This window comes from Zingiber officinale, chromosome 7A, assembly GCF_018446385.1.
Source record: "Zingiber officinale cultivar Zhangliang chromosome 7A, Zo_v1.1, whole genome shotgun sequence".
Classification (NCBI taxonomy): domain Eukaryota; kingdom Viridiplantae; phylum Streptophyta; class Magnoliopsida; order Zingiberales; family Zingiberaceae; genus Zingiber; species Zingiber officinale.
The window spans coordinates 106,843,881-106,854,876 of NC_055998.1; the positions used below are offsets into that span (position 1 = coordinate 106,843,881).

Genomic DNA, 10,996 nt, shown 5'->3' on the forward strand with positions numbered 1-10,996 from the left:
TCATCTCAGCATCACCTGTCATGAGGTAAACGAAAGCAACTAAGCAAAACTCAAATTAAAAGTATATGTAAAAAAGTTATTGTAAGACTCAATTTGTTCAGGGGAATATGGTTTGGTTGAAGCAGCAATTCGCCAGCTCCTACTCTGCAAGCAAGTACGTGTTGAATTCAAGAGTAAAGCCAACAAGTAGGAAATTAATGGGTAATTATGAAGAATATTTTACCATTTTTTACTAGCTATTAGCTAAGCCACAATCACTACAGCTGTTCTGGTTATGGAACTTGTTGGCTGATGCCTTCATGTATTCGTCAGTTAAATTTATATCAAAGTTCATAAATTTGAACCATAATGATGAAAAAGATGCACTTAAGGAGGAGACTTAATTTTTTTGAGACTTACTCAAGTGGGGATTTGAAAACAAAGAAGCATGCACCAATTGCCAAGTAGCACAACAAGGGAACAAGCCCCTTTAAGTAATGTGAAGTTCCATCCTGTAAAAGTACCATTAGTTGAGTCTTGCAGGAAGAATTTTGGTTGAATCCTAGCATTTCAAAATAACTGAAAAACAACAACAGAAGTTAGTGTAACTAACAAGCATACCCCAATGAGTTACCTGTAACGTGAATGCTATTACTAGTATTGCCATGATCAATGAGCCAGTTTCTAACAGATTAAGATCAAGATCCATCTTGATTCCCGTTATCCAAGCCACCATAACACATAATGGAACCTTAAAAGGGAAAATTAGTACATTGTAAGCTATTCTTTAACATATACACAACATTTCATTTCAAAGCTACATCAAATTAAATCCTTACAACAAACATGGAGATCTGGGTTGCTGAACCAAGGGAAACACCAAGAGTAATATCCTGTGTGAGTTCAACAAGAAAAAATAATTATCACCATGAGAACAATATTCGTGTTTGACATTTGTTTTCCTTTATTCTTTGATTTGGGTGGATAAGCTAATTCATACGAGCAATGCAAATGTAAGTAATAGAAATGCATTTAGCAGCATCACAAATATGGAAACAATTTGATATGAAATATTATGTTTTAAGAAATTTATACTGACATATTTGCCTTGTGTTGCTCAACAAGTTATGCACCTTCATGCATCAATATCAGAAACAGTATGATCTCACACATAATGCCCAAATGTTCTTGTGAGTCCAGCTATGTGTATCTATTATGAGAAAATATACAAAGACCAAGTCATTTAAAGTTTAGTGTTCCAAAAGAAATAAACACGTCGAGTTAGTATAATTTAACCGTTAGCAAGCTCATGATAACATGCACATCAACAACAAAAGAGTCATGAATTAGAATTGCGTACAGATTACTAAAACAATTTTATAAGATAAATTGGCTACATATTGTGATTGCTAACATAAAATGCAGATCATTTGTCTGTAAGTGTTGAAGTACTAATCACAACGCAAGCAGCAGGCAATAAGATCCATCGAACCACCAAACACAAGACGGTTAAGTGGACCAAACACAAGACGGTTAAGTGGTTACCCATAAATTGGTTTGATACTCCATGGAGAATGAGCAACAGAAACTAGAAACTGTGATGAAGACGGCGATAACTTCAGTATGTCTTTCATCTGGTAAGAAATTGCAGTCCACACAAAGGATCTGAAACCCTGCCAAAGTATATAAAAATGACGATCGAAATTACATCTTTTATAGAGAAACAAGATCAATGAAAACTACCAAAAAGGCAGGTACAAGAATGAATCGACAAAGAAGCCCTACTCTACAAGGTCGGAAATTAGAGCCAAAGGAAGGGAACCTGAGTGAAGTAGACCAAAGTGACGAGCCAAAGGAAGAAAGCTCTGAAGGAGGCCCGCATCCGCGTCGCCCAGGAAATCGACATCTCGATCTGCCGTACGGTGCTCAACTAACGCAACCCTGAAAATTGGGGGGGGGGGCGAACAAATCAAGAATGCACTCGACGGCGAGATGACCGGGAAGATTTGCTCCGGAGATTTGGTTTTCCCCTTGGGGATTGGCTTCGATTCGTCCCCTCTTCATCCCCCTCACCCAAACTCCTCCACAATGATGACGAGTTCATGTTCGGAGATCTCAACGACAACATCCTCATCAAGAAGCAGGTAAGATGAAACCCTAATGAGTAAGTAGAGGAAAGAGGTGAAGGGAGACATTAACCTGATGACACTTCCATCGGACAAAAGAGAGAGCATCGACCATGCCCTAGACGCAGTCAAGCTAGCAAACAAGGTTCGGCGAGTTCTCGTCATTGGCGCATGTTCCGGTGAACAAACTCATCACCTTCCTCCACCTCCTCTCCACTTAAAAATTTGTGGAGAGGGGTTCGCCGGAGAGGGGTTGAATGAAGATGCTTAGGTTTTCAGCAGCAGGAGCGTGAAGAGATCGTATGGAGAGAGGGAAATAAAAACGGATAAGAAGGGTTCAGGAAGGCTAAGGCGGAAAACACAACGCCAAAAATTTTTCACAGAGAGGGAAAAACACCGAAAGAATAAAGTAAAAGACAACGGTTTACAAAACTGTTGTCGTATCGCCTAAAAAAGTGCTTAAAGACAACGGTTTTAGATAACCGTTGTAAAATGCGTTGTTGATTTAAAAAAATATTGCTCAACGACAACGGTTTTCACAAAACCGTTGTCTTTTGTATTTTATGGGAGCTCAAAGACAATGGTTTTATCTAAAACCGTTGTCTTTTACCAAATTTACAACAGTTTCTTCTAAAACCGTTGTCTTTGTGGTGTTGTTGTTTAACATTTTTGTTGTAGTGAATGGTATGAATTAGTGAACTATGAATCATGTCAAGTTTGGAATACTAGTTTTATGTCATTAGAATGTTTCTCATGTGGTGTATAACTCATATGTGAGATTTTGGCACGCCCAAGTGCTGAAATCAGAGTTTCAGGCTGAAATCAGAACTCTGATCGGTCTAAAGACCGATCAGAGAGGGGGTTGTGCCGCTGGATCGGTCAGCTGACCGATCCATGCGCGAACAGAGAGTTAGCCTCTGTTATGGATCGGTCAGCCGACCGATCCATTGTGCGAACAGAGAGCACAGACACTCATTGATCGGTCAGCCGACCGATCAGTGAGCCACTGGATCAGTCTACCGACCGATCAGTGTGCTCTTGGATCGGTCGGTAGACCGATCCAGCCGCATACAGAGGCGAGGGAGCATATGGGTCGGTCTGCCGACCAATCCAGAGAGTTTTTTTGTGCCAGTGACAAGCTGGATCGATCACGGGATCGATTGAAATGCCTGATTACAGCTAGCAGGCCATCCGAGAGGCATAGATTAACTTCCCTAGCATGTGTACAACTCCTAGGTACACCTAGAATATTTAGTTCAGTTACAGTAATCAGTTTAGTAAAATTTTAATAAATCCAGATTTTCCGCAATAGTAATTTAGCACAACATTACGTAACGATTGGCCTCGCAGCCTAGTCAGTAGGAGGCGGGTCGTTACAGAGTGGTATCAGAGCAGTGTTACATACTTTATACACACACATCAGCATTGAACCTGCAGCTTCCAATTAAGAATACCTCTACTTTATTTATGTATCTTGCTTTCTTGTTATAGCTCATGTTTATAGATATCTGATGCATGTTAGTATGTGATAATATATAACATGATAGCAATAGTTATACAATTATAATTGTATTAGTTATGCATGTCCTGTCCTCCATGTCTTTAGAAATGGCACGAGGACGTCTTTAGAAATGTTATGCATGTCTTTACAATTACAATTATTATGTATTAGTTAATAACATAGGTGGATTTGAATCAATAGTATTAAGTTCCACTTGCGATTCAAATCTAAACCATTAAGAACAGATAAGTTAAATTTAGAATCAATGATGTTAAGTTCCGTCTGCGATTTCTAATTTAACTTCTAAAGAACACAATAGGTTATTTAAGGAAAGGTTCGACACTTGTACAAAAAAATTTTGTACAGTGGAACTGGTACGATTTTCCTAGGACTAACCAACAATAAAAGAAATCTAAGGCTACCTTTTTTTTTTTTTTAAAAAAATAGTTTTTATAAAACTCTAATTTTCAAACAATTTTGAAAGACTTATCAAGTTTTTGAAAACTTTGAAAATTTTTAAAAATTATTTTTATATTACTTAAAAAATTTGCAATAATTTTAGAAACTTTAAGTTTTGCAAAAAAAAAAATTCTAATTAAAAAATTTCTAAGTAGAAAAATTTTTCTAAGTTAAAAACACTATAAAGTGTTTGAGCAATTATTTAAAGTATTATTTAATTACATTTAAATTCTTTTGTCAGTTAGTCAATTAAACATTTTACTTCATTAATTGGCTTCTAGGCTGTGGCGAGGAACTAGCTGTTCTTAGTTATTGGAGCAACAACCACTTTCTGGACAAAACCTCTTAAGAAAATCAAACATTTAATCTACTATCTGAAAGCCCTAAATCCAATAAACTTTTAATTTATACAAGTTTTTAGAACCTAATATAGTTTCCTCCCTACAGGATTAATTAGAAATTTTGGGGGCACATAACTTTTGAGAATTTTTCTAATTTGACACTTGTGAAATCTAAGATACCAGCTTAGTCTTTTAAAATTTTGAGTTTGAATAGTTAATTAAACATATATGGTTTTTCAAGTTTTCTACTTGTGTCTTCAATTTATCATTTTTCAATTTTAATTTTTCAAAATCTTCAAATAAGCAGGATTTGTCTAGAATTAACTTTAATTCTTTATTTTCTTTTTCTAATTTGCAACAGTCTTTAGATAATAACTTAACAAATTTAAATAACTTATCGGGAGGAAGAGATCGTACCTGACTTACCTTGTTGATCTCATTATCCGTATCTCCCCCTGAGCTGTTGCTTTCTTCTGATGTAGCACTCCCTTCATCGATGCTCTCGATGCTCATTTTGGATGACCTTGCTTCATTTTCATCGTCTTAATGATTTACCATTAACACAAGTCTGGAGAAAGCCTTAATCTCTAATTCAGATGACGTTTCGTCCCACGTCACCTTCAAGTTTTTGTGCTTGTTCATTTGGAAAGGCTTCTTATTCTTACCCTTGTCCTGGTTCTTCAATTTAGGGCAGTTGTCTTTAACATGCCCTTATTCATGCTGTGGTAGCATTTGATTATTCTTTTCTTTCTATCCTGTAGATGGTTAGTTTTTCTAAATTTAAATAAAATTTTAAATTGTCTTACCATCATTACCATTTCGTCGTCGTCAAGAGAAGATTCTGAATCCTGTTCATCCATCTTTGCCTTAAGTGCAATTTTATGCTTCGGCTCCTTCTTCGTATCTGTACATCTCATTTCATGGACTTTAAACGTTGAAAACATTTCTTCTAAGGTAACAGATTCTAAATCTTTAGATATATAGTAAGTATCTACTAATGATTCACACTCGATAGTTCTAGGAAATGTATTAAGTGTGTACCTTAGCGAATCTCGGTTGCTTACCTTTTCTCTAAGATTCATGAGTCCAGTGATTATTTCCTTCATTCTCGAGTGAAGATGTGCAACGGTTTCTTCTGTTTCCAATTTTATGTTACTTAACTGATTCCTTTGCAGATCCTGTCTTGCGAGCTTGGCTTCGGACGTCCCTTCGTGTAGCTCAAGGAACTTCTCCCAAAGCTCCTTTGTTGAGTCATAGGCACCGATCTAGTTGACTTCTTGTGGTGATAGGACGCTTAGCAGGTGGAACTCTGCTTTGCTATTTGCCACGAAGTCGGCCAGCTCTTTCTTCATCCACTGGTATTCTTCCTTGCTTTCAGATGCTACAAAACCAAATTTCATTATTAAAAGTAATTCAAAGTCAGTTTTAAAGAATACCTTCGTTGTCTTTTTCCAGCTCGCGAACTCCCCCCTCAAACTTTGGTGGGCAGATGCTCGGTCCGGCCATCTCGTGTGCTTCGTTCGGTGGTTAGTCCTCCTGAAGCATCCTCGCTCTGATACCACTTGTTAGGACCCTTGGCGGCGGGCTAGAGGGGTCGGGGGGTGAATAGCCCCTGCACAAATTAAACAAAACAAATACCTTTCTCGGACATATAACTTAGAATAAAACACTTGCATAGATAAAATAAGAAATAAACTAAAAAGATAGAGACATAGATAATTTTATTTGGTTACAACCGGAGAGGTTGTTAATCCAAGGAGTAAAGTGTTAGGATGTATACTAAAAGCCTATCTTTTTGTATGAACATTTATTGTATGAACATTTATTTTGTAATAAGAATCACATTGGTCAAATGTCTACATTTAGTTAAATGTAGTTGTCCATTTAATTTATATTGTAGATAACTTGGTGTGTGGTGTCACACAGAAGATCATGTTATCAGTTCCTTATAAATTATAAATAGTAGCTCACAACCAAGATGGATTGGGACAAACTATTGGAATGGTTGTAGTGTAATTTGGTATTAATTTGTCTTGACTATAAAATTACACTAGTACACTATGTGTGTATTGAGCAGGACCATTTAAGGTTGTTTCTTTTTATACTGACTACATAAAAGAACAGAACCTCTGTTATTATGGATGTGTGCACTCTTAATCCCGATATAATAACAAGCACATATACTTAGTATTTATTTCTTTAATTTATCAATAGGCTAGATTTATTCGTTAAATCAATTGGCCCGATAAGTTGGAAAATATATTATTTATATGGTGTTGTTGATTATAGAAGGAAATTGTGTCCTAGTTATCTAGGTTGATGGTGTCCCCTTGAGGAGCTCATAAGGATTATCATGTAAACCCTACAGGTGAACTTAGTCCGGCATGATAATAAAGTTAAGTGGTACTACTCTTGGAGCTAGATATTAATTAAGTGAGTTGTCAGTAACTCATTTAATTAATGGACATTCGATATCTTTAACACATGGAGACTAATGCACTCATGATAAGAAGGAGCCTATAATGTAATATGAGATTGGTATGATAGTTCAATAATGACTCTTTAGTGGTATGAGTTATTATTGATGAACTTGAGTTGGGTGTTCATGTCGAACACAGGAAGCTCAAGTCCACCAAGAGGCCAAAACCAATTCCTCCTCTAGGACCCTATTGTAGCCTCTTATTAAAAGCCTTTTTATCCACCCAAAGCCTAGTTTCTTACCCAAGCTAGGGGCCGACCATATCCTTGCTTAGTGCCCAAGCAAAGGGCCAGCCAAGCCCATCTTGGTGTCCAAGATGTGGTCGGCCAATCCTTGCTTGGTGACCAACTAAAAAAATAAAAAGAGAGATTTTAATTTTTGTTAAAATCTTTCATTTTATAGCAATATACAAAGCATTAAAAGAGAGATTTTAATTTTAAAATCTTTCCTTTTTTTTGAAGTCATCCACATGATTTTAAAAGAGAGTTTTAAATTTTAAAATCTTTCCTTTTTATTGTTATCAATATTAGTTTAAAAAGAGAGATTTTAATTTTGATAAAACTTCCCTTTTTTGTAACCATGATTTAGAAGAGAAGTTTAATTTTAAACTTTCCTTTTGTAGCCATCACAATAGGAAATTTAAAAGAGAGATATTTTAATTATTATTAAAATTTTATTTTTTTTTCCATGACCAAGGATTATAAAAGAGAGGTAGAGGGTGCCTTATTGGAATAACGAATAACACATAACACATCTCCATATTTCTCTTGTTCTCTTAGGGCCAAAACCTAAGCTTTCCCTCTTATCTTTTCCTTGGTGGCCGACCCTTCTCTCTTTCTCTTCTCCCTTTGTTTTCTTCTCTTAAGGCCGGTGGCACATCAAGCTCCATCTTCTTGTGGCCGGTTTGTTTGGAGGGGAAGAAGAAGAGAAGGAAGTTTCCTATTTTGGCATTCCTTGGGTGGCCGAAACTTGTAGGCAAAGAATAAGGTTCGGGTGGATTTCATCTTGGTAGATCGTCACCTACACGACGTCCAAGAGGAGGAGAGGAATATAACAGAAAATCAAGAGGTCTTTAGCTGCAAAGAAAGGTATAACTAATTATTTGTTTCCGCTGCATAATTAGTTTGTGTTCTTTGTATGGATCCTGAAATACCAACACAAGAGGCTATCAATTTTGTGTTTCGTTTTGTGTTTCTATTGTGGTCTCTATAGTTAAACCTAAGGTTACTGTAAGAAGTTTAAATATTCAATTTCTTTGAAAGGCTTTGTCTAGGAAGTGGTGGATGATCCCATACCCAAGAAGGCCGAGTGCCTCGCTATGTTTAACCTGGAAGCCAATCTTTGAGATAGATATTTAATCAACTTCTGTAATATAGTTTAACTTCTGAAGAGCACATGGGTTGAACTTGGAGTAAAAATGTTAAGTTTTGTTTCCAATCCAAGTTTAACTTCTGAAGAACAACTTGGATTAAAAATGTTAAGTTTCGTTTGCAATCCAAGTTTAACTTCTGTAGACCACATGGGCTGCTAGGAAAAGTTCTGTTCTTGTACAAATTTTTGAACAAGGGAAACAGAACGGAATTCCTGTAGGATCGAAAAGAATTTAGATATCTCCACAATAGCATGATATTGTCCACTTTGGGCCTAAGCCCTCATGGTTTTGCTCTTGGGCTCTACCCAAAAGGCCTCCTGCCAATGGAGATATCTTTCTCTTATAAACCCATGATCTTTTCCATGTGTTTTCAATGTGAGACTATGTTTGCAACCTTGCAACCCCAACAATCCCCCCCTCAAACAAAGGACCACTGGCTTTCCACGTCCGATCCTCGACCCACCAGGTCTTCCTGCCCCTCGGTCTACCCAACCTACTAGGACTTCCTTGCATAGCCGCAACTAGGACTTCTTGCCCCTCGGTCTACCTGGCCTACTAGGACTTCCTTGCCTAGCCGCAACTAGGACTTCCTGCCCCTCGGTCCACTCGACCTACTAGGACTTCCTTGCCTAGCCGCAACTAGGACTTCCTGCCTGGTGTCTGGTCCTCTTGATCTAAACATAGAAGCCTCCACTTTCTTTGTTCGAGGTCAATATTGTACTCACATGGTTCAATCAGACCATAGCTCTTTTGCACAGTCGGTGGTTAAACCTTCTGGCAGTCCGGGCTCTGATACCAATTGTAGGATCGAAAAGAATTTAGATATCTCCACAATAGCATGATATTGTCCACTTTGGGCCTAAGCCCTGATGGTTTTGCTCTTGGGCTCTACCCAAAAGGCCTCCTGCCAATGGAGATATCTTTCTCTTATAAACCCATGATCTTTTTCATGTGTTTTCAATGTGGGACTATGTTTGCAACCTTGCAACCCCAACAATTCTAAGTAGCACCCAACAATTGTATTAGAGCTAGTTTTCTACCTTTGTGTGTTTGGTTTCATTTAAATTATGAACTTTTCATACATAAATTTAGGCAGGATAATAGGAGGATGTGCAAATAGATTAACTCTGTGGTTCCAGGCATCCTAGTTCCAACTATTATTGCTCTATTGTGTTTGTGTGTGATTGGACCCTTGGGCATGTCGAGGGCATTTTATGCGTGTGCATGATTGTAATTATTAAATAAAGCAGGAGCTGTATTAGTTTTAGGATTTTACATTCTGTTCAATATAGATTACATGTACATTCCCTTGTAGAATATATGATCGATAAATGTAAAATTTTATTTTTGTCGCGGATCGTATCCTTGCGACGCGTGGTGCTATTTGAGGACTAGAGGCGCAGTGAAAAAGGAAGCAAGATAGATGCGACGACATGACCCGTTGGTGGCGGCTAGGGTTGGTGGCACATGGAGGACAGCTATGGATGAGGCCATAATAGTTGGAAAATTATTTTTCATATTTATTGCCTTTAATGCTGATGTGCTGTATGTGTGTGCATATTAAAATTCCTCATTTCAAATAACTATGTGGGAGAGGAATTATTTAAATTCCACGGTCTCCATTACTGGTTTGTAAGTGATGCATTCAAGCTTACGCGTTGGCTTTGAGTGCCTTCCTCCACATCTATAACGACCACCCTTCTTACTACTACTCTGAGGGCGACCGCTACTTGTTTCTACTAACTTTACTTAACTTATTTACTTATGCTAGAAATAGCAGTACTTAAAATTTTCTAAAAGGAAACGAACATACCGAACCATAGTTCTGTAAACATTCTCATAAAACATAAGGAAATATAGCATGCATTTCTAATTTAAAACATGCTGCCTTACTAATCAACCAAACAACTTCAACATATAAATCAGCAGGTGTTCACTTCGGTTTTGAGCATAAAATTCAGTCTATAACAACAGAACCGGATCTAGCTGCGAACACATGCTACGGTTCTGCATTTGAACAGCTGAAGCATATTTACTAACAAGGCATACTACTGTTTCAGCATGGAGATTCTTCTACAAAAATCTAATTCCAACATATCCAAGCTATAAGAAAGGTTACTGCTGCTATCAAGCATCTACACATGATATACCAAAGCATGCATCACTAAATCTACACATGTTGAATTATTTCCAATTAAGCAAAGTATAAGAAAGGATGCTTCTACTGACAATAAGGATGAATTCTGCACATGCTCATATAACCACAAATAAAACTGCTCGTGCTCTGCTAAAGGCACAATAAAATCTGCGCATGCTCACGTAACAACAATCACAAACTGCTCATGCTTATAAAATAAACCAGCGAACTAAATTTACAATGCTATTAGAAACAAAACTAAAACATAAACGAATATGCACTTGCTTAAAGAAGCTAGACTAAATTTGCACTTGCTAATAGGAAAAGACATAAATCAATTCTGCACTTGCTAATATAAAATAAGCATAAACTGATTCTGCAGTTACTAATAGAAAAGGGCAACTAACTCAAATCCAGCAATACAAATAGCATGTGCAACCTCTAATTTCTCTAGCAATTAAAAGAAAGACTCCTATTAAACTCTTAATAAATTCTTAGCAAGAATCTATTTAAATCCTCTAGCAAGGTCCCAAGCTTCCATGGTTCCAAACATCACACACCATCCATCACGCATCCTCCTTGTCGCCTTCCTCTTTATACTT

At 37.2% G+C, this 10,996-nt stretch overlaps 1 long non-coding RNA gene across 1 annotated transcript; it reads right to left on the minus strand.

The window, feature by feature from the left end:
* Window positions 1-404: 404 nt before the first annotated feature.
* Window positions 405-1,595, minus strand: LOC122000352. Its single transcript, XR_006117096.1, has 5 exons — window positions 1,525-1,595; window positions 1,079-1,189; window positions 819-872; window positions 614-730; window positions 405-491 (listed from the first exon to the last, which is right to left on the minus strand). It is a non-coding gene; the product is annotated as an uncharacterized LOC122000352 (long non-coding RNA).
* Between the last annotated feature and the right edge of the window lie 9,401 nt (window positions 1,596-10,996).